Source organism: Pseudophryne corroboree, chromosome 3 (assembly GCF_028390025.1).
Source record: "Pseudophryne corroboree isolate aPseCor3 chromosome 3, aPseCor3.hap2, whole genome shotgun sequence".
Taxonomy (NCBI): domain Eukaryota; kingdom Metazoa; phylum Chordata; class Amphibia; order Anura; family Myobatrachidae; genus Pseudophryne; species Pseudophryne corroboree.
In genome coordinates, this window is record NC_086446.1 from 539163830 (window position 1) to 539189508 (window position 25679).

The window sequence follows — 25679 nt, forward strand, 5'->3', positions numbered from 1 at the left end:
AAAATACTACAAATTAAATTGTTCGCTCTACACCCCCTCTCAGCCCGAAATTACCTCTGTACACACTATAAGCCCGCCCCCTAACTCCCACTGGCATACAGGAATCGGGGGGCAGGCTTATAGAAAATGATAGACAAGCAGAGTGATATCTCCCATGCAGTGGCAGCAGGTTAGTGATACACAGAGCGGCGGTTGCTGATCCCTGGGTAAGGCAAGCCAGCACATATATTACATACAACATCACATGTATGTTTTTATGTGCTAACCAGCTCCCCCCTGCCATGTGTGGTCAGAACTGCAGCCCAGGGACAGCAGCCGCCACTGGTACTCACACAAATTGTACCTTCGTTTTATTTAGAAGACTTTAGGGGGAATTCAAATGTTTTAAAAGTCTGTTGGGTGTCTGTTTTTTCCTATCTAATAGACAGGAAAAAACAGACACCCAACCGACTTTTCAAACATTTGAATTCCCCCCTTTGTATTTTTCAGAAAATACCATTATTTCTCTCACTCATTCTATCATGTTAAAAAATATTTAACCCAGATGGCAAAAAAGGTGTTCTATATTGCAATTTCAAGAAAGGGTGAAAATGCAAATGAGATTTTTTTCTTCTTCATATAAACACAAGGAAATACTCTTGTGCATATATATGATTAAATACTCCTCAAAAACGGAAGCATTATGGAGCTTGGCCTGGATAGGTAACACTATCTCCAGATGGCATTTATATTATAGTAGCCTATGGCTAATCTTCTGGAGAGGGATCCTCTCTGTCAGTACCTGGTGAATATATTGGGGGGAGAGGCCGGGACTGCACACCCTAGCTACTTATAAAGGGGTGTGATACTTAGCTGAGATTTAGTACTACAATATAGAAACGAGAGCAGGTGCACAATACAACCATTAAAATAACAAATTTAATTATACATCATAGCTGAGGTTTTTGGTATAAAATTGGCCAATATTATTAGCCTGTCCACCAATTATCAAGGTAACTTCATCGGGCAGGTCCCTAACATTATAGGGGATCACCTCTGCCCAAATCACTGTTCAATGTTAAGTGTTCAAAAAGTGAATATGCTACATACTGTAAATAAAAACACATGAAAACATTACAAATATTTATGACTTCCATATTAATGCCCCTATGTGGATCTTCTTTCACCTAATCCACTTAATCAAAATAGTAAAAAACCAGGCTGGGGGATATCTTTCCCCATACCTAGACTACAGTACATTCTTTTTCTTTTCTTTTTTTTTTTATTCACAGAAGTAGACAGAAAAAAACAAAAATGAGCAGCAATACAGGTGAGCCATTATTGCAGGTAGACTAAAGACAGTCATAAACATTACTGTATGTTGAACGGAAAATGGTACAAAAGGAGTAGGGGGGAAGGGTAGAGAGATACAAAGAGAAACAGGATTACAGGAAAAGTACCATGAAGAACACTAGACTACAATCAGAAAAGCAAAAATAAAAGAAAAAGGGTGCAAAGGGGGATACAAAAAGGATGACAAGAGAGACTAAAACATATAACCAAAGTGAGAAGTCCAGGAAAAAGGAGTGGGAGAAAGTAAGGCGTACTGTCCCATCACACATGGGTCAAACAGAGGGGGGATGGTTGCAGGAAGCAAAGGTGATGGGGTAGCTTCAGAAGAGAGCCAAGGGGTCCATACCTGAGTAAACGTGGCCTCTATTATGGAGATAAGTAATATTTTTCTTTGTCGCAATATGCCAAATTAGCAATTTCAGGGCAGAGAAAGAAGGTGGAAGGGGGTTCTTTCAGTTATGAGCAGGCTCTTAGCAGCGACTAGTACGTGGATCAGCAGTCTAACAGAATATTTGCAAAGACGAGGAGGAGGGTGGCCTAGGAGAAAGATAAAAGGGTCTTTCGGCTTTGGTGCTTCAAGTAGGTTTGACAGGCGTTTATGGACAGAAGTCCAAAAACAATCAAGTACAGGTAAAAGTCCACAACACATGAGCGAGAGTACCCCAGAGCACACAGTGTTTCCAAAAGAGGAGCAAGGCAGTGGAAAACATTCTGGAGAGCCACACTGGGTATTGTACCAGTGGTAATATAGCTTATTATAAGAGGCAAGTGGAAATAGAGGATTTAACAATTGCTTATCTCATGTCATCCCAAGCCTCTTCACCGGGTGTTGGGCCAAGGTCCACTTCCCAGGAGGACTCATGAGGGTTGCAATCAGGAAGAGCAGCATCAATGAGGATGCCATGCACTTGAGAAATCATTCCTCTGTATAATGGATGGTACTTACAGAGGAGCTCAAAACAGGTGAGATCATGGAGAAGTGGAGCCAGTGGCAAGGAGCTTAGAAAGTAAGTTATTTGAAAATATTCTAAGGCGTTGAGGGGTTGGGCAGGGGATTTCGGTTGTAGAGCTGAAAGGGGAAAGCAGAGCGCATGTGAACTAAAGTCAGCAGGGAATTTAAGGGATACTGTTGTCTATGGCTTCCTACGGGTAGTATGTAAACAGGTGGGAAATCAGAATTGTTCCATATAGGAGTAAGGGGTACATAGGGGGGAAATTATTTTTTATGGATTAATAACTGGGGATCAGAGAGATCTCCAGATATTAGCCTTAATGTGGGCCCACTGTTTGAAAGGTTTTGGTACGGAATCCCGACCGTCAGAATGCCGGCAGGGGGGCGAGTGGAACTAAGCTCCTTGTGGTCTCGCTACGCTCACCACGCTGCTGGCTCGGTGGCTCGCTTCGCTCACCACAGGTTCTATTCCCACGCTCCTGGGTGTCGTGGACACCCAGGAGTGAGAATAGCTGTGGTGACGCTGCCGGCATCCTGGCGGGCGGGATTCCAGCGTCTGTATTTTGACCGTCGGGATTCCGGCTGCCGGGATTCCAACTACTTCCCATTTGAAAGAGGGGACTCACCTCTTCTTTTAAGCGAGGGTACCCCAGTCTTTCTACATTGTATTATGGCAGAGCTGGAGGAACTAAAACATCCTTGCCTCCACCATTTTCATTCTGTTATTTTGACATTTTGTTACAACTTTATGCTGGCTAATTTTCCTTGCTTTCCCAACGTGGAAGAATTCATTGAGTACCCTTGGAAGCTCTGCACAACAGATTGGGATGTATCAACAGTGCACTTTTACTAAGAAAGAAGAGGTGCCAAGAATCAACTATAGTTACAAGTTGATTTATTTAGACACATTTAATTTATTAAAAATAATACAAAAAAAAAAGGCACCAGTAGGGATATACAGAGGCTGTTGCCCACACACAGACGACCAAGGGGGCAGCATGGTTGCAGTTCCAGCGACTCCTGACTCTTGTTTATGGGATGCCTATATGGGCACCCAGCTGCCCTTAGAGGTGGTGGATGCAATCTCAGGCCACTTCTGGTACCAGCTCCCTATTCTTTTGACACATGTGCTCCGGCAGGATACAGCCCATAGTGTAGCAATGTGTACCAATGAGTGTCATCATAAATCACTTTGAAGAAAAGGGATGTACTTGATCTGCAACAATATTTAGGTTGATGGTTCAAATCAAAGTAACATCTAAATGAACGGCAGGACCAAAGGTTTCCCAGAAAAACATTGTCCAGAGCATCACAGTTTCTCCATTGGTTTGCCTTCTTTCCATAGTGCATCCTGGTGTCATGTCTTCCCCAGGTAAACGATGCAGATGTACTTAGACGACCACATGATGTTAAAGACAAGACCAGGCTAATTCTTCCACTGCTTCATGGTCTAGTTCGACACTCACGTGCCCATTGTAGGTGCTTTTGACAGTGGGCACAGAGCTGGATTAATGCTTTGGGGGGTCTGGCACACTTAAAACTGCGGGGCCCTAAGGACCTACATTTGGATCATAAAGACTGACTTATAGTATGTAAGCCTTCTGTGTGCACCTTAGTAGGGGACATAACCACACAACACCGTCCCCCCTCCCCCCCCCCCATTTTACTTCACGCTGAGGGCATGCACATTGTTTCCCTAGCTGCTGGGCTGCCCCAGCCTCACACACACAGCAGATGAAAGAATTCCCTCCCTACCTTTCCTTCAGTCCACAGGTGGGACAGTACCCAATGGTTGGGGGGGTATATGGATTTATACAGTCACACACTTATACACATACAGTCACACACATCTACAGTACACATACATTCAGACACACACATATATATATATATATATATATATATGCAGGTTGAGTATCCCATATCCAAATATTCCGAAATACGGAATATTCCGAAATACGGACTTTTTTGAGTGAGAGTGAGATAGTGAAACCTTTGTTTTTTGATGGCTCAATGTACACAAACTTTGTTTAATACACACAGTTATTAAAAATATTGTATTAAATGACCTTCAGGCTGTGTGTATAAGGTGTATATGAAACATAAATGAATTGTGTGAATGTAGATACACTTTGTTCAATGCACAAAGTTACAAAAAAATAAGAATTTACTTACCGATAATTCTATTTCTCGGAGTCCGTAGTGGATGCTGGGGTTCCTGAAAGGACCATGGGGAATAGCGGCTCCGCAGGAGACAGGGCACAAAAGTAAAGCTTTCCAATCAGGTGGTGTGCACTGGCTCCTCCCCCTATGACCCTCCTCCAAGCCAGTTAGGTACTGTGCCCGGACGAGCGTACACAATAAGGGAGGAATTTTGAATCCCGGGTAAGACTCATACCAGCCACACCAATCACACCGTACAACTTGTGATCTAAACCCAGTTAACAGTATGATAACAGCGGAGCCTCTGAAAAGATGGCTCACAACAATAATAACCCGATTTTTGTAACTATGTACAAGTATTGCAGATAATCCGCACTTGGGATGGGCGCCCAGCATCCACTACGGACTCCGAGAAATAGAATTATCGGTAAGTAAATTCTTATTTTCTCTATCGTCCTAGTGGATGCTGGGGTTCCTGAAAGGACCATGGGGATTATACCAAAGCTCCCAAACGGGCGGGAGAGTGCGGATGACTCTGCAGCACCGAATGAGAGAACTCCAGGTCCTCCTTAGCCAGGGTATCAAATTTGTAGAATTTAGCAAACGTGTTTGCCCCTGACCAAGTAGCTGCTCGGCAAAGTTGTAAAGCCGAGACCCCTCGGGCAGCCGCCCAAGATGAGCCCACCTTCCTTGTGGAATGGGCATTTACATATTTTGGCTGTGGCAGGCCTGCCACAGAATGTGCAAGCTGAATTGTATTACACATCCAACTAGCAATAGTCTGCTTAGAAGCCAGAGCACCCAGTTTGTTGGGTGCATACAGGATAACAGCAAGTCATTTTTCCTCACTCCAGCCGTCCTGGAACATATTTTCAGGGCCCTGACAACATCTAGCAACTTGGAGTCCTCCAAGTCCCTAGTAGGTGCAAGGCACCACAATAAGCTGGTTCAGGTGAAACACTGACACCACCTTAGGGAGAGAACTGGGGACGAGTCCGCAGCTCTGCCCTGTCCGAATGGACAAACAGATATGGGCTTTTTTGAGAAAAAACCACCAATTTGACACTCGCCTGGTCCAGGCCAGGGCCAAGAGCATGGTCACTTTTCATGTGAGATGCTTCAAATCCACAGATTTGACTGGTTTTAAACCAATGTGATTTGAGGAATCCCAGAACTACGTTGAGATCCCACAGTGCCACTGGAGGCACAAAAGGGGGTTGTATATGCAATACTCCCTTGACAAACTTCTGGACTTCAGGAACTGAAGCCAATTCTTTCTGGAAGAAAATCGACAGGGCCGAAATTTGAACCTTAATGGACCCCAATTTGAGGCCCATAGACACTCCTGTTTGCAGGAAATGCAGGAAACGACCGAGTTGAAATTTCTTTGTGGGGCCTTCCTGGCCTCACACCGCGCAACATATTTTCGCCACATGTGGTGATAATGTTGTGCGGTCACCTCCTTTCTGGCTTTGACCAGGGTAGGAATGACCTCTTCCGGAATGCCTTTTTCCCTTAGGATCCGGCTTTCCACCGCCATGCCGACAAACGCAGCTGCGGTAAGTCTTGGAACAGACATGGTACTTGCTGAAGCAAGTCCCTTCTTAGCGGCAGAGGCCATAAGACCTCTGTAAGCATCTCTTGAAATTCCGGGTACCAAGTCCTTCTTGGCCAATCCGGAGCCATGAGTATAGTTCTTACTCCTCTACGTCTTATAATTCTCAGCACCTTAGGTATGAGAAGCAGAGGAGGGAACACATACACCGACTGGTACACCCACGGTGTTACCAGAACGTCCACAGCTATTGCCTGAGGGTCTCTTGACCTGGCGCAATACCTGTCCCGTTTTTTGTTCAGACGGGACGCCATCATGTCCACCTTTGGTATTTCCCAACGGTTTACAATCATGTGGAAAAAACTTCCCGATGAAGTTTCCACTCTCCCGGGTGGAGGTCGTGCCTGCTGAGGAAGTCTGCTTCCCAGTTTCCATTCCCGGGATGAAACACTGCTGACAGTGCTATCACATGATCTTCCGCCCAGCGAAAAGTCCTTGCAGTTTTTGCCATTGCCCTCCTGCTTCTTGTGTCGCCCTGTCTGTTTACGTGGGCGACTGCCGTGATGTTTTTCCCACTGGATCAATATCGGCTGACCTTGAAGCAGAGGTCTTGCTAAGCTTAGAGCATTATAAATTTACCCTTAGCTCCAGTATATTTATGTGGAGAAAAGTCTCCAGACTTGATCACACTCCCTGGAAATTTTTTCCTTGTGTGACTGCTCCCCAGCCTCTCGGGCTGGGCTCCGTGGTCACCAGCATCCAATCCTGAATGCCGAATCTGCGGCCCTCTAGAAGATGAGCACTCTATAACCACCACAGGAGAGACACCCTTGTCCTTGGATATAGGGTTATCCGCTGATGCATCTGAAGATGCGATCCGGACCATTTGTCCAGCAGATCCCACTGAAAAGTTCTTGCGTGAAATCTGCCGAATGGAATTGCTTCGTAGGAAGCCACCATTTTTACCAGGACCCTTGTGCAATGATGCACTGTTTTTAGGAGGTTCCTGACTAGCTCGGATAACTCCCTGGCTTTCTCTTCCGGGAGAAACACCTTTTTCTGGACTGTGTCCAGAATCATCCCTAGGCACAGCAGACGTGTCGTCGGGATCAGCTGCGATTTTGGAATATTTAGAATCCACCCGTGCTGTTGTAGCAGTATCCGAGATAGTGCTACTCCGACCTCCAACTGTTCCCTGGACTATGCCCTTATCAGGAGATCGTCCAAGTAAGGGATAATTAAGACGCCTTTTCTTCGAAGAAGAATCATCATTTCGGCCATTACCTTGGTAAAGACCTGGGGTGCCGTGGACAATCCAAACGGCAGCGTCTGAAACTGATAGTGACAGTTCTGCACCACGAACCTGAGTGAGAAGGGCAAATTTGGGACATAGAGGTAAGCATCCCTGATGTCCCGGGACACTATATAGTCCCCTTCTTCCTGGTTCGTTATCACTGCTCTGAGTGACTCCATCTTGATTTGAACCTTTGTAAGTGTTCAAAAATTTTTTTAGAATAAGTCTCACCTAGCCTTCTGGCTTCAGTACCACAATATAGTGTGGAATAATACCCCTTTTCTTGTAGTAGGAGGGGTAATTTAATTATCACCTGCTGGGAATACAGCTTGTGAATTTTTTCCCATACTGCCTCCTTGTCGGAGGGAGACCTTGGTAAAGCAGACTTCAGGAGCCTGCGAAGGGGAAACGTCTCGACATTCCAATCTGTACCCCTGGGATACTACTTGTAGGATCCAGGGGTCCTGTACGGTCTCAGCACCATGCTGAGAACTTGTCAGAAGCGGTGGAACGCTTCTGTTCCTGGGAATGGGCTGCCTGCTGCAGTCTTCTTCCCTTTCCTCTATCCCTGGGCAGATATGATCTTATAGGGACGAAAGGACTGAGGCTGAAAAGACGGTGTCTTTTTCTGCAGAGATGTGACTTAGGGTAAAAACGGCGGATTTTCCAGCAGTTGCCGTGGCCACCAGGTCCGATGGACCGACCCCAAATAACTCCTCTTCCTTTATACGGCAATACACCTTTGTGCCGTTTGGAATCTGCATCACCTGACCACTGTCGTGTCCATAACATCTTCTGGCAGATATGGACATCGCATTTACTCTTGATGCCAGAGTGCAAATATCCCTCTGTGCATCTCGCATATATAGAAATGCATCCTTTAAATGCTCTATAGTCAATAAAATACTGTCCCTGTCAAGGGTATCAATATTTTTAGTCAGGGAATCCGACCAAGCCACCCCAGCTCTGCACATCCAGGCTGAGGCGATCGCTGGTCGCAGTATAACACCAGTATGTGTGTATATACTTTTTATGATATTTTCCAGCCTCCTGTCAGCTGGTCCTTGAGGACGGCCCTATCTATAGACGGTACCGCCACTTGTTTTGATAAGCGTGTGAGCGCCTTATCCACCCTAAGGGGTGTTTCCCAACGCGCCCTAACTTCTGGCGGGAAAGGGTATACCGCCCATAATTTTCTATCGGGGGGAACCCACGCATCATCACACACTTTATTTAATTTATCTGATTCAGGAAAAACTACGGTAGTTTTTTCACATCCCACATAATACCCTCTTTTGTGGTACTTGTAGTATCAGAAATATGTAACACCTCCTTCATTGCCTTTAACGTGTGGCCCTAATAAGGAATACGTTTGTTTATTCACCGTCGACACTGGATTCAGTGTCCCTGTCTGTGTCTGTGTCGACCGACTAAGTAAACGGGCGTTTTAAAACCCCTGACGGTGTTTTTGAGACGTCTGGACCGGTACTAATTGTTTGTCGGCCGTCTCATGTCGTCAACCGACCTTGCAGCGTGTTGACATTATCACGTAATTCCCTAAATAAGCCATCCATTCCGGTGTCGACTCCCTAGAGAGTGACATCACCATTACAGGCAATTGCTCCGCCTCCTCACCAACATCGTCCTCATACATGTCGACACACACGTACCGACACACAGCACACACACAGGGAATGCTCTGATAGAGGACAGGACCCACCAGCCCTTTGGAGAGACAGAGGGAGAGTTTACCAGCACACACCAAAAACGCTATAATTATATAGGGACAACCTTATATAAGTGTTTTCCCTTATAGCATCTTTTTTATATATTTCTAACGCCAAATTAGTGCCCCCCCTCTCTGTTTTAACCCTGTTTCTGTAGTGCAGTGCAGGGGAGAGCCTGGGAGCCTTCCCTCCAGCCTTTCTGTGAGGGAAAATGGCGCTGTGTGCTGAGGAGATAGGCCCCGCCCCTTTTTCGGCGGCCTCGTCTCCCGCTCTTAACGGATTCTGGCAGGGGTTAAATATCTCCATATAGCCTCCGGAGGCTATATGTGAGGTATTTTTAGCCAAAATAGGTATTCATTTGCCTCCCAGGGCGCCCCCCTCCCAGCGCCCTGCACCCTCAGTGACTGCCGTGTGAAGTGTGCTGAGAGGAAAATGGCGCACAGCTGCAGTGCTGTGCGCTACCTTTAGAAGACTGAGGAGTCTTCTGCCGCCGATTCTGGACCTCTTCTTACTTCAGCATCTGCAAGGGGGCCGGCGGCAAGGCTCCGGTGACCATCCAGGCTGTACCTGTGATCGTCCCTCTGGAGCTGATGTCCAGTAGCCAAGAAGCCAATCCATCCTGCACGCAGGTGAGTTCACTTCTTCTCCCCTAAGTCCCTCGTTGCAGTGATCCTGTTGCCAGCAGGACTCACTGTAAAATAAAAAACCTAAGCTAAACTTTTCTAAGCAGCTCTTTAGGAGAGCCACCTAGATTGCACCCTTCTCGGCCGGGCACAAAAATCTAACTGGCTTGGAGGAGGGTCATAGGGGGAGGAGCCAGTGCACACCACCTGATCGGAAAGCTTTACTTTTGTGCCCTGTCTCCTGCGGAGCCGCTATTCCCCATGGTCCTTTCAGGAACCCCAGCATCCACTAGGACGATAGAGAAATATTGGCTAAAATTACATTCCGGCTGTGTGTATAAGGTGTACAGGTATATGTAACATAAATGCATTCTGTGCTTAGATTTAGGTCCCATCACCATGATATCTCATTATGGGATGCAATTATTCCAAAATACGGAAAAATCCGATATTCAAAATACCTCTGGTCCCAAGCATTTATGATAAGGGATACTCAACCTGTATATACATACACACACACATATACTGTCACACATATAGTCACATACATATGTACAGTCAATCATATACAAACAGCAACACACATACACCACACACACACAGTGGTGGTTTTAGGTGCGGGCTAGCAGGACGTCCGCTCGGGGCTCTGCGGCCTGAGGGCAAAGCTGCAGTCACCCTACCAGCAACATCTGATGTACGTGCGCGTACCCGCTGCCCTCACCGTGCTGGCTACTGCCCACCAGCTGCCTCTCGCTACTCATGAAGCTAGGTGGAATGAGGCACAATGCTACTGAGGCGGTCCACCCATCATTCCACTCTGTTCGTCGCTGCCCCCTGCACACTGCGAGCCACTACTCCTCCAGCTTTTGCACATACCACAAATCAGCCTGGCCAACAACCCTCCTCTCTGAAGCGGTGCAAATGTCAACTATTGACATCCCAACACTGTCATTGCAGAGTAGCCAAGAGAAGGGGAAAAACTGTAGCTTAAAGACAGAGTGCTGCCTGTATAGGTAGTATTGGATGGAGCCCACAGGGTGACATCATTATTTTACGCTCAGTACTCAAAGCTAGATTAAAATGGGTCTCAGGGATCTTCAACTTTATGACCTGTGCACCTTTGTGACCCTATGCACGTCTATCCTGGGCATGTGTATGTGTGATCCTGTGCCTATTGTGTTTGATTCTGTACATCTGGAGTCCTGGCTTGTCGCAGCTGTAAATTAATCTACAACTAATCATGTTGACATGGGTAGTGTAATGTGACTAACAGACACTACTGTGTGGTGCAATGTGATTTAGTACTATTCTAAAGCATTGCCCCTATATTTTTTATGTGCACCTTGAGCGCGCACTGTCCCTGTTTTGAATGGGGGAGCACCAAAGGTAGCGTTCGCCCTGGGTGCCACAAAGTCTAGATCCAGCCCTGCACACACACATATATATCCACTGTCACATACAGACGGAGGTCATCTGAGGTAGCTCCATCGCAAAGTGCACTTCAGGCGTGACTAGGTGATCCGTCCCCCTAGTCACGCTGGAAGTACACAGAGACACTCCCATTCAGAGCGTCTCTGTCCGGGCGCATTGACGGAGATGCTCTCCATTCAAGTGGCCGGACAGGGATGCACTCGGCGGACGCGCCTTGTCACAGACAGAGCCACAACTAGCGTGGCTCCATCTGTATAGTCAGAAATATATACACATACATACAGTCACACACCTATACACATAAATTTACTGTCAAACACATATACAATACGTACTGTCAGATACAGTCATACTGTAAACATTAACACATACATACAGCCCCAAGTTTACACATATATACATACTGTCAGACACATATACAATACATATTGTCACACACATAGTCATAAAAATATACACATAGATACAGCCACGTGTTTACTTTTATTCACATACTGTCACACACATACATACTGTAACAGGGTCAGGGAACAGATACCATCGCCTGGGGTAGATTGTGGGATGCAGCAGCTGAGAGATCACACAATTCTGTTGGTTTGGTGCAACTGGCCTCAACCAGTTTTAATGTGCAAAGAATAGTAATAAACATCAAAATAAATACCTTGCTGTCCGGCACTAACTACAGTATATGCAGGATAGTCACTAAAAAAACAATACATTAAGTTTTTACCAGACACAGCTCATTGGATTTCAAGTGCAGGTTTCTCTGACAGAGACTCCGAAAGGGGTCTATTAATGAAGCAGTGAAAACAGTGGAGAAACAGACCAGTGGAGAAGTTGCCCATGGCAACCAATCAGCATCTCCCTTACATTTTATAGAATGTACTTGATAAAGGCTTCCTTCAAAGCTGATTGGTAGCTACTCTACTGGTCCTTTTCCCCACTCTTTTCACTGCTTCATGAATAGACCCTCTCTGCTCTTTCCACAAGCAATGTGGGAGAACAATGATTGGCTGACATCTTTTTTAGTACACCCATACAGCTGGAAGCACTAATTAGCCTTCTCTAAGGCTAAAAGCCCAAAGACCCGAACTGGGCCTATGTGGATGGAGAACCACCCTGTCTAATCTGATTCTTACCTAAAGCCAAAAGCTCTAAGCAGAGCCAACACGATACTCCTGGGGTTTTTTAACACATAGGTAAGAAACCTGGGGCAAATATACCTGCCTTCCACCACTATTCCAGTGATCTTATCACAAAACATACATACATACATACATACATACATACATACAGTCACACACTTATACACATACAATCAGACAGTTTAGCGTCCCACTTTCCTTATATAGAGTGACCAGATTATCCCTTTTACCTGGGACGGTAATGCTCATGGATTATACAGGTTTTGTGGCTGGCTGACTTCAAGCCTACATTTCAACTGGTTTTAATCAGCCACAGAACCTGTGTAATCCATGAGCGTAAAAGCGATAATCTGGTCACTTTACATCATCACTTTGCACAGTGTATGCAGATGAACCTGTTACCTCCCCTCCTCTCCCATGATAGACTGCAAGCATACAGTGCAGCGTTGCCCCACCCCTACCTGGACTCCACCTTCTCTTCTTATCAGTTTCACTTTCAACAGCTTGTAGTGCATTTTTGCACTACATCTGTAATCAAAGCTAGAGTACCCCTGAGAGAGGGTTGTTTGTCCCCTTTGCCCCCTTTATCTGTCTCTGCGGGGTTCCAAAGTTTAGACAGACAGTCATTAGGTCGACACCATATGGTCCACAGTTAAAAGGTCAACAGGGTCAAAAGGCCGTCAGTCAAAAGGTCGACAGGGTCAAAAGGTCGACAGTGTTGACACGTTTTTATTTATTTTTTATTCGCTTACAACTTTTTCCTCATTTACTATACATGTCACAAACTATTACCTTTAGTAACCTTTGGTGAGCGAAGCAGAGCGGGCTACCAAGCTTGAATTGTGGAAAGTTAAGTGTGGTGAGCGAAGTGAGGTGAGCAAAGCAAGCCCGCCAGGGGACACATTTCAACAAATTTGGGTACTTTTTTTTTTTTTAAACACAAAACAACACATTTTTACCCTGTTGACCTTTTGACCCTGTCGACCTAATGGCTGTCTATCTTTTAACTGTCAACCTTCTATATCAGACCCGGCTCTGAGTGGGCAGATATGGGCACTATGGACACTCCGGTTTATATTAGGGATGAGCGGGTTCGGTTCCTCGGAATCCGAACCCGCCCGAACTTCATGTTTTTTTACACTGGGCCGAGCGACTCGGATCTTCCCGCCTTGCTCGGTTAACCCGAGCGCGCCCGAACGTCATCATCCCGCTGTCGGATTCTCGCGAGGCTCGGATTCTATCGCGAGACTCGGATTCTATATAAGGAGCCGCGCGTCGCCGCCATTTTCACACGTGCATTGAGATTCATAGGGAGATGACGTGGCTGGCGTCCTCTCCGTTTATAGAGAAGAGAGTGAGACAGTAGAGAGAGACACAGTAGTAATTTTGGGGAGCATTAGGAGGAGTACTAGTTACTTGCTGAAGTGATAGATAGTGTGACTGTATATTATCTGACTTGTGGGGGAGACACTGACAGTGGGGAGCAGTTAGAGTCTGAGAGCAGGACTCAGGAGTACATATAACGTACAGTGCACACTTTTGCTGCCAGAGTGCCACACTGCCATTGTGACCACACTGACCACCAGTATAATATATATTGTGATTGTCTGCTTAGGAGTACTACTTGCAAGTTGCTGATAGTGTGACCAGTGACCTGACCACCAGTCACCACCAGTTTAATATATATATATATATATATATAATTGTATATAATATATATATAATATTGTATACCACCTACCCGTGGGTTTTTTTTTCTTTCTTCTTTATACATACTACTATAGTAGCTTACTGTAGCAGTCTGCGGTGCTGCTGAGCTGACTGTGTTCAGCAGGTCCGTCATCAGTCATTACATAATAAATATATATACCTGTCCGGCTGCAGTACTAGTGATATTATATATATATATATATTGATTTCATCTCATTATCATCCAGTCTATATTAGCAGCAGACACAGTACGGTAGTCCACGGCTGTAGCTACCTCTGTGTCGGCAGTCGCTCGTCCATCCATAATTGTATACCACCTACCCGTGGTTTTTTTTTTTTCTTTCTTCTTTATACATACTACTATAGTAGCTTACTGTAGCAGTCTGTGGTGCTGCTGAGCTGACAGTGTCCAGCAGGTCCGTCATCAGTCATTACATAATAAATATATATACCTGTCCGGCTGCAGTACTAGTGATATTATATATATATATATATTGATTTCATCTCATTATCATCCAGTCTATATTAGCAGCAGACAGTACGGTAGTCCACGGCTGTAGCTACCTCTGTGTCGGCAGTCGCTCGTCCATCCATAATTGTATACCACCTACCCGTGTTTTTTTTTTTTCTTTCTTCTTTATACATACTACTATAGTAGCTTACTGTAGCAGTCTGCGGTGCTGCTGAGCTGACAGTGTCCAGCAGGTCTGTCATCAGTCATTACATAATAAATATATATACCTGTCCGGCTGCAGTACTAGTGATATTATATATATATATATATATATATTGATTTCATCTCATTATCATCCAGTCTATATTAGCAGCAGACACAGTACGGTAGTCCACGGCTGTAGCTACCTCTGTGTCGGCAGTCGCTCGTCCATCCATAATTGTATACCACCTACCCGTGGTTTTTTTTTTTTTTTCTTTCTTCTTTATACATACTACTATAGTAGCTTACTGTAGCAGTCTGCGGTGCTGCTGAGCTGACTGTGTCCAGCAGGTCCGTCATCAGTCATTACATAATAAATATATATACCTGTCCGGCTGCAGTACTAGTGATATTATATATATATATATTGATTTCATCTCATTATCATCCAGTCTATATTAGCAGCAGACACAGTACGGTAGTCCACGGCTGTAGCTACCTCTGTGTCGGCAGTCGCTCGTCCATCCATAATTGTATACCACCTACCCGTGTTTTTTCTTTTCTTTCTTCTTTATACATACTACTATAGTAGCTTACTGTAGCAGTCTGCGGTGCTGCTGAGCTGACAGTGTCCAGCAGGTCCGTCATCAGTCATTACATAATAAATATATATACCTGTCCGGCTGCAGTACTAGTGATATTATATATATATATATTGATTTCATCTCATTATCATCCAGTCTATATTAGCAGCAGACACAGTACGGTAGTCCACGGCTGTAGCTACCTCTGTGTCGGCAGTCGCTCGTCCATCCATAATTGTATACCACCTACCCGTGGTTTTTTTTTTTCTTTCTTCTTTATACATACTACTATAGTAGCTTACTGTAGCAGTCTGCGGTGCTGCTGAGCTGACAGTGTCCAGCAGGTCCGTCATCAGTCATTACATAATAAATATATATACCTGTCCGGCTGCAGTACTAGTGATATTATATATATATATATATATATATATATTAATTTCATCTCCTTATCATCCAGTCTATATTAGCAGCAGACACAGTACGGTAGTCCACGGCTGTAGCTACCTCTGTGTCGGCAGTCGCTCGTCCATCCATAATTGTATACCACCTACCCGTGGTTTTTTTTTTTCTTTCTTCTTTATACATACTACTATAGTAGCTTACTGTAGCAGTCTGCGGTGCTGCTGAGCTGACAGTGTCCAGCAGGTCCGTCATCAGTCATTACATAATAAATATATATACCTGTCCGGCTGCAGTACTAGTGATATTATATATATATATATATATATATATTAATTTCATCTCCTTATCATCCAGTCTATATTAGCAGCAGACACAGTACGGTAGTCCACGGCTGTAGCTACCTCTGTGTCGGCAGTCGCTCGTCCATCCATAAGTATACTAGTATCCATCCATCTCCATTGTTTACCTGAGGTGCCTTTTAGTTGTGCCTATTAAAATATGGAGAACAAAAATGTTGAGGTTCCAAAATTAGGGAAAGATCAAGATCCACTTCCACCTCGTGCTGAAGCTGCTGCCACTAGTCATGGCCGAGACGATGAAATGCCAGCAACGTCGTCTGCCAAGGCCGATGCCCAATGTCATAGTACAGAGCATGTAAAATCCAAAACACCAAATATCAGTAAAAAAAGGACTCCAAAATCTAAAATAAAATTGTCGGAGGAGAAGCGTAAACTTGCCAATATGCCATTTACCACACGGAGTGGCAAGGAACGGCTGAGGCCCTGGCCTATGTTCATGGCTAGTGGTTCAGCTTCACATGAGGATGGAAGCACTCAGCCTCTCGCTAGAAAACTGAAAAGACTCAAGCTGGCAAAAGCACCGCAAAGAACTGTGCGTTCTTCGAAATCCCAAATCCACAAGGAGAGTCCAATTGTGTCGGTTGCGATGCCTGACCTTCCCAACACTGGACGTGAAGAGCATGCGCCTTCCACCATTTGCACGCCCCCTGCAAGTGCTGGAAGGAGCACCCGCAGTCCAGTTCCTGATAGTCAGATTGAAGATGTCAGTGTTGAAGTACACCAGGATGAGGAGGATATGGGTGTTGCTGGCGCTGGGGAGGAAATTGACAAGGAGGATTCTGATGGTGAGGTGGTTTGTTTAAGTCAGGCACCCGGGGAGACACCTGTTGTCCGTGGGAGGAATAGGGCCGTTGACATGCCTGGTGAAAATACCAAAAAATTCAGCTCTTCGGTGTGGAAGTATTTCACCAGAAATGCGGACAACATTTGTCAAGCCGTGTGTTGCCTTTGTCAAGCTGTAATAAGTAGGGGTAAGGACGTTAACCACCTCGGAACATCCTCCCTTATACGTCACCTGCAGAGCATTCATAATAAGTCAGTGACAAGTTCAAAAACTTTGGGCGACAGCGGAAGCAGTCCACTGACCAGTAAATCCCTTCCTCTTGTAACCAAGCTCATGCAAACCACCCCACCAACTCCCTCAGTGTCAATTTCCTCCTTCCCCAGGAATGCCAATAGTCCTGCATGCCATGTCACTGGCAATTCTGACGAGTCCTCTCCTGCCTGGGTTTCCTCCGATGCATCCTTGCGTGTAACGCCTACTGCTGCTGGCGCTGCTGTTGTTGCTGCTGGGAGTCGATGATCATCCCAGAGGGGAAGTCGTAAGCCCACTTTTACTACTTCCACCAAGCAATTGACTGTCCAACAGTCCTTTGCGAGGAAGATGAAATATCACAGCAGTCATCCTGTTGCAAAGCGGATAACTGAGGCCTTGACAACTATGTTGGTGTTAGACGTGCGTCCGGTATCCGCCGTTAGTTCACAGGGAACTAGACAATTTCTTGAGGCAGTGTGCCCCCGTTACCAAATACCATCTAGGTTCCACTTCTCTAGGCAGGCGATACCGAGAATATACACGGACGTCAGAAAAAGACTCACCAGTGTCCTAAAAAATGCAGTTGTACCCAATGTCCACTTAACCACGGACATGTGGACAAGTGGAGCAGGGCAGGGTCAGGACTATATGACTGTGACAGCCCACTGGGTAGATGTATGGACTCCCGCCGCAAGAACAGCAGCGGCGGCACCAGTAGCAGCATCTCGCAAACGCCAACTCTTTCCTAGGCAGGCTACGCTTTGTATCACCGCTTTCCAGAATACGCACACAGCTGAAAACCTCTTACGGCAACTGAGGAAGATCATCGCGGAATGGCTTACCCCAATTGGACTCTCCTGTGGATTTGTGGCATCGGACAACGCCAGCAATATTGTGTGTGCATTAAATATGGGCAAATTCCAGCACGTCCCATGTTTTGCACATACCTTGAATTTGGTGGTGCAGAATTTTTAAAAAAACGACAGGGGCGTGCAAGAGATGCTGTCGGTGGCCAGAAGAATTGCGGGACACTTTCGGCTTACAGGCACCACGTACAGAAGACTGGAGCACCACCAAAAACGCCTGAACCTGCCCTGCCATCATCTGAAGCAAGAAGTGGTAACGAGGTGGAATTCAACCCTCTATATGCTTCAGAGGTTGGAGGAGCAGCAAAAGGCCATTCAAGCCTATACAATTGAGCACGATATAGGAGGTGGAATGTACCTGTCTCAAGCGCAGTGGAGAATGATTTCAACGTTGTGCAAGGTTCTGCAACCTTTTGAACTTGCCATACGTGAAGTCAGTTCAGACACTGCCAGCCTGAGTCAGGTCATTCCCCTCATCAGGCTTTTGCAGAAGAAGCTGGAGGCATTGAAGGAGGAGCTAAAAGGGAGCGATTCCGCTAGGCATGTGGGACTTGTGGATGGAGCCCTTAATTCGCTTAACAAGGATTCACGGGTGGTCAATCTGTTGAAATCAGAGCACTACATTTTGGCCACCGTGCTCGATCCTAGATTTAAAACCTACCTTGGATCTCTCTTTCCGGCAGACACAAGTCTGCTGGGGTTCAAAGACCTGCTGGTGACAAAATTGTCAAGTCAAGCGGAACGCGACCTGTCAACATCTCCTCCTTCACATTCTCCCGCAACTGAGGGTGCGAGGAAAAGGCTCAGAATTCCGAGCCCACCAGCTGGCGGTGATGCAGGGCAGTCTGGAGCGACTGCTGATGCTGACATCTGGTCCGGACTGAAGGACCTGACAACGATTACGGACATGTCGTCTACTGTCACTGCATATGATTCTCTCACCATTGAAAGAATGGTGGAGGATTATATGAGTGACCGCATCCAAGTAGGCACGTCAGACAGTCCGTACTTATACTGGCAGGAAAAAGAGGCAATTTGGAGGCCCTTGCACAAACTGGCTTAATTCTACCTAAGTTGCCCTCCCACAAGTGTGTACTCCGAAAGAGTGTTTAGTGCCGCCGCTCACCTTGTCAGCAATCTGCGTACGAGGTTACTTCCAGAAAATGTGGAGAAGATGATGTTCATTAAAATTAATTATAATCAATTCCTCCGTGGAGACATTGACCAGCAGCAATTGCCTCCACAAAGTACACAGGGAGCTGAGATGGTGGATTCCAGTGGGGACGAATTGATAATCTGTGAGGAGCGGGATGTACACGGTGATATATCGGAGGATGATGATGAGGTGGACATCTTGCCTCTGTAGAGCCAGTTTGTGCAAGGAGAGATTAATTGCTTCTTTTTCGGTGGGGGTCCAAACCAACCCGTCATTTCAGTCACAGTCGTGTGGCAGACCCTGTCACTGAAATGATGGGTTGGTTAAAGTGTGCATGTCCTGTTTATACAACATAAGGGTGGGTGGGAGGGCCCAAGGACAATTCCATCTTGCACCTCTTTTTTCTTTCATTTTTATTTGCGTCATGTGCTGTTTGGGGAGTGTTTTTTGGAAGGGCCATCCTGCGTGACACTGCAGTGCCACTCCTAGATGGGCCAGGTGTTTGTGTCGGCCACTAGGGTCGCTTAGCTTACTCACACAGCTACCTCATTGCGCCTCTTTTTTTCTTCTTTGCGTCATGTGCTGTTTGGGGAGTGTTTTTTGGAAGGGCCATCCTGCGTGACACTGCAGTGCCACTCCTAGATGGGCCAGGTGTTTGTGTCGGCCACTAGGGTCGCTTAGCTTACTCACACAGCTACCTTATTGCGCCTCTTTTTTTCTTCTTTGCGTCATGTGCTGTTTGGGGAGTGTTTTTTGGAAGGGCCATCCTGCGTGACACTGCAGTGCCACTCCTAGATGGGCCAGGTGTTTGTGTCGGCCACTAGGGTCGCTTAGCTTACTCACACAGCTACCTCATTGCGCCTCTTTTTTTCTTCTTTGCGTCATGTGCTGTTTGGGGAGTGTTTTTTGGAAGGGCCATCCTGCGTGACACTGCAGTGCCACTCCTAGATGGGCCAGGTGTTTGTGTCGGCCACTAGGGTCGCTTAGCTTAGTCATCCAGCGACCTCGGTGCAAATTTTAGGACTAAAAATAATATTGTGAGGTGTGAGGTATTCAGAATAGACTGAAAATGAGTGGAAATTATGGTTTTTGAGGTTAATAATACTTTGGGATCAAAATGACCCCCAAATTCTATGATTTAAGCTGTTTTTTAGGGTTTTTTGAAAAAAACACCCGAATCCAAAACACACCCGAATCCGACAAAAAAAATTCGGTGAGGTTTTGCCAAAACGCGGTCGAACCCAAAACACGGCCGCGGAACCGAACCCAAAACCAAAACACAAAACCCGAAAAATTTCAAGTGCACAATCATCACTAGTTTATATTGCAGATTCTGCTAAAAAGCTGAATTTGCAATCCTTTCTATCGCATGCTGGAGGCCCAGCATGCTGACCGTCCCAATCAGGCAGAGGACTCCACAGCCAATGCGATCCAATCACATTTGACGGGCGTGCATGCGCCTTCTCAGGCCAAATGCCCTATGGCCCTATGTCTGGTCTGCAGCTACACAGGCCGATATGCAGAAATCTGTGATGCACTGTGTGTTCTGACACCTTTGTAACAAGATAATCATGAGGATGCAGCTGCTTATGGCTATGACACTGTATTAAATAAGTACTCCATTTTTTTCTTATATGTGGCTGATTATGCTGTCAAGCCTCTTAATGTTACTTTGCTGCCTGAATATGCACTTTATGGGGGGTAGGCAATGCTTGTCAGATCCTTTCCGACGGAAAGGATCCGACAATGCAGTATTTAATGAGCTATTCCGTCGATCCACGTGTTTTCCGACAAGTCGGAATTGATAACTTGACGGAAAAACGGCAGGGGCATTGAATGGGTCGGAACAGTTTCTGACCTAAAAAAGTCGGAAATTGATGTCTTTCCGACCAAACGGCAGTTCCGACAGTAATTGAATACCCCCCAATGTGTTGTTACAACACTATGGGGTATATTCAATTAGTGTCGGAAACTGCCATCTGTCGAAAAGACGGAAGTTTTTGACTTTTTAAGGTCGAATCATGATTCGACCTATTCAATCCCAAGCATTTTTATTCGACAAGTCAGGGAATTCGACTTGTCGAATAGTACGTGAATCGGCGGTATAGCTGCCGATTCCCGTACTTTTGAGGGAAACGGGGCCAAATTTCAACAGGATTTGGCCCTGTTTCCGACCATCTCAGTCCGACATAAAAAAAATGTCGGACTGAGATGTGGGACACAGAGGAGCAGAGGGGGGGGGAGCCGCGGGGAGATGAGGGACAACTGCAGGGCATACAGGGGAGAGAAGCGCTACAGCACAGCGCTGCAGCAGGATGTCTCACAGCCGCGCCACTCACGGCAGCGTCCACCCAGTGAGGTCACGCTTACTGGAGCCGGGTGGACACTGCCGTGAGGTCGGGCGGCTGTGAGACAACCTCCTTGAGCGGTACTGTAACGCTGATCTCCTCCGTCTGCCCGCGGCTGTCCCCTCTGGTCTCCCCACGGCTTCCCCCCCCCCCCTCCTCCTCTGGGTCCCTCATCTCAATTCGACTTTTTAATTGTCGAATTGAGATGAGATTGAATAGGGGTTGCCGGATCCATACCGACAAATGCATGTCGGAATGGATCCGACCCTAATTGAATATACCCCAATGTTTTTTGCACTTTACTAAAATAATTTTTTCATACTGCTTGTTAAGCTGGTTCTCATTTTGTCATTACACATTTTTACATGTACCATTCACCTATAGTTTACACTTTTGTGCATGCAGCTGGTCTCATGCTGGACTAATATATAGATATAGATAAATATATATAAAAAATAGAGAAAAAAGCGCAGTTACAGTTAATGGGCCTGATGTATCAACAGTTATTTGCGTTAAAAAAAGAGATAATTTTCACTTTTCTATACTTTTCGCATTTTTTAAGTATCGTCTGAATGTATGCAGGTTTTTCAATTTTATTTATCGTTTTTGTTTTCGCTAAATTAAACCTTCTGTATCATTGGATTATCGTGAAAATAGACTGTAACTTTTTATATCTTTTTTTCAACAGCTTCTACTGGCGAGTTTAGCAATAGGCCATGATTATGTAAAAAGATAAAATTATGCGCTCCAGTTACACAAATGCAGCCAGGACTTGGGTGTAAACCTGAATCACCCTATGTATACACAAAACACTCGACAATAGACCGGCGAAAATGAAATGAGGGTATAAACAGAATAGGATGGTACTCTGTAGGTGTAGAATGTGGTATAATGACCAAAACAATCCGAACCAGACAATAGTATCCTTTCCAAAGTCACATATAGTGATAAAAGTTCTCTTTCTTATCTTTCTAGTCCTCTCCGTGTTAGCCTAGCCGTATTCACACTTTCCATCTGTGTCTCAATGGTACTTCAAATATTTCCCTTTTGGTATAAGACTTTTCCCATTCGTATATAAAATATAGGGAGAAAGAGAAGGTGGCAATAGTGTGATAACGTTTTTTAATTCAATACAATTTGATTAAAATACACATGTTCAGCAGCGTACCATAATTTGCGGTGTATAATGCACCCCAAATCACGTTTAACAAGCAAAGCTTTCTTGGGTGCCTCCCTGGACCTGAAACCCACCGCAAGAGTGCTGGCTTGTTGGTATCTGCCTTTAGATGTATCTCCTCACTAACGTGTTTTATTCTTGGAATAAAACAAGTAGAGAAACACTGGAGAAAAAAGGAATAGAAAATAATCTTGCAAAATTGGAAATGAGGGGACTATCTGAAAGATAAGAAAGATAACTTTTTATCACTATATGTGACTTTGGAAAGGATATTATTGTCCGGTTCGGATTGTTTTGGTCATTAGATCACATTCTGCAGAGTAACATCCTATTCTGTTTATACCCTAATTTAATTTGCGATGGTCTATTGTCGAATATGCCATGATTGTTCTTCCCACAGGTGTGGGAATGATAGCACTCTCCAGACTTCCAATAAATTTAAAAAAAAACATTTATTTATAAAGAATAGAAAATCATATCTCACAGTTCCATAGGCTATGCAAAAAGTTCACCAATGTTTCGGTCCACACCAGAATTTTTCTCAAGGTGTCAGCAACACAGTCACAGAAACACAGCAGTAACAGAGATTTTTTAAAAACTGGGAACTGGAACTGTTCCAGTTCCAGTTCCCGGTTTTTTATCTCTGATAATTTTCTATTCTCTATAAATAAATGTTTTTTTTTATTTATTGGAAGTCTGGAGAGTGCTATCATTCCCACACCTGTGGGAAACACTGTACTGTACTACGGGTCCCACCTTCTGGTGGGTTGGACTCTGATTTGGCACCCCAGCCGTTGGCCTAGATGTGTGAGAGTGCGGGATCCTCTATATGTGTGTGTATATATATATTTCAATATATATATATATACAGTATATTTTTATATATATATATATATATATATATAAAAGTGTGCGTGTGTATATATATATATATATATATATATATATATATATAAGTGTGCGTGTGTACATATATATATATATATATATAAAACAATTAGTGAAAGCGCCAGTGTACTTGTGTATAAATAGTCCAGCAAAGCCAACAGATGATCTGTAGGGAGTCTGCACTTATAACCACGTATATCAGGGCCGCTGCTCCCCTACTCCAACTCCAGAAACCCAGGATTCATGGGTGTAATTTCTAACAAAAAAGACAAAAGAAGAGGGGGCGCTCCATAGTGCATAAAAGTTTTAATTCAAACAGACAGATAAAAGACTGTGAACTCCAGAGAGATGTGACTCGTACCAGAGAATAAAACACTGTGGGCTGGTTACCACACGACATGTAATGTTACCATCCAGGCAATACTCGTCCCGCAGTTTAACGACTCTCCAGAGCAGAACACATGAAGCTGCCAGCCGGAAAAGATGTTTTAGCTTCACGCGGACCCGCCGTGTGTGTGAGCTGCTGCACTGGATCGCTTAGACACAGTAAAGGATTGCCGGAGGTGCAGATAGAGAGCGCGCTGTCAGATCACACCCTGACCGGTTTCGTCTGAAAGACTTCGTCAGAGGGCGTGACCTGACACGCACCAGGGCAGCTTTTTAAAGTGTGTCTCTACCAACAATAGCAATCACACTAGCACACCCGTTACTAATGACTAATGAATTACTGTGTGCAATAAACATTAGCCCACCACAGCAACAATATAATGACTCACAAACAGGGCCGGTGCAAGGTTACTTGGCACCCTAGGCAAAACGTCTGACTACTGCCCCCCAACACCATCAATGAAATTATCAATCAAATTACCCACTTCCCCAGTCAGTAAGGTGTAAATGCAGAGTCGGTGTATTGCATGTGCCTCTGAGTCAGGCTCTATGTAATAGTGCCTGATGCTGGGTAGCTGGTGACTGTGCTACATCATGGCTACAGGTCAGTGGATGTATAAGTTCCCTAGGCTCTGGTACTGAGTTAGTTCCTAATTCTGGGTAGTTGATGATTACAGGCACTATGGCCCTCATTCCGAGTTGTTCGCTTGCAAGCTGCTTTTAGCAGCATTGCACACGCTAAGCCGCCGCCCTCTGGAAGTGTATCTTAGCTTCTCAAAATTGCGAACGAAAGATTCTCAATATTGTGAATAGACCTTTCTTAGCAGTTTCTGAGTAGCTCGACACTTACTCTGCCATTGCGATCAGTTCAGTCAGTGTCGTTCCTGGTTTGACGTCACAAACACACCCAGCGTTCGCCCAGACACTCCCCCCGTTTCTTCAGCCACTCCCGCGTTTTTCCCAGAAACGGTAGCGTTTTTTCACACACACCCATAAAACTGCCAGTTTACGGCCAGAAACACCCACTTCCTGTCAATCACATTACGATCACCAGAACGAAGAAAAACCCTTGTAATGCCGTGAGTAAAATACCTAACTTCATAGCAAAGTTACTTGGCGCAGTCGCACTGCGGACATTGCGCATGCGCAGTAAGCGGAAAATCGCAATATAGAGAAAATCGGCAACGAGCGAACAACTCGGAATGACCACCTATGTTCGTTCTTGGCATTGGCTGGATGGTAATTACGGGTACTGTGCTGTGCTAATTTCTGCCTCTGGATATTTGGAGGCTACTGGCACTGTGACCTTTGGTACAGTAGTCGGTGACTACAAACACTGTACTAGTTCCTGGCTCCGGGCAGTGATGCTTTGAGACACTGTACGGTGGTGTCTTATACATCTCACAGCTGTCTGACTGTAATGAGTATGACAAGGATGTATCTCTCAAAGACATCCTTAATTATTTTACAGGTACACTGATACCCCTTTCACACCAGCCTATTTTCCCGGGATGATCCCGGCAACATCCCGGGTGTAGCGCTGGTGTGAAAGTGTCCCGGGACAGAATCCCGGTAACCATGTCCCTGCATTTCAACCCTGCTTTCTTGCAGGGTTGGTCCCGGGATCTTCCCGGGAACCTGGTCAGTCTGAACGGGAGCCGGGTCAATGCGACCCGGCTCCCATTTACTCTCTATTAGCAGGCGGCGTTTGGAGATCATGTGATCTCTTGCGCCGCCCCCTCCGTGTCACAGCTGACGTCAGCAACCCGGCAATATGCCGGGCTGCTGACTGCGGTATGCAAGGGGTCTTACCCGGGAATGCCCCTGTATGATCCAGGGACCGTATTCCCGGGTAAGACCCCGGCATATGTGGTCTGAAAGGGGTATCA

At 45.4% G+C, this 25679-nt stretch overlaps 1 protein-coding gene across 1 annotated transcript in view; it reads left to right on the forward strand.

Annotated features, from left to right (window-relative positions):
- The window catches only part of RPL38 (ribosomal protein L38), a 485012-nt gene that overhangs the window by 89953 nt on the left and 369380 nt on the right, over positions 1-25679 (forward strand). The window lies entirely within an intron of this gene.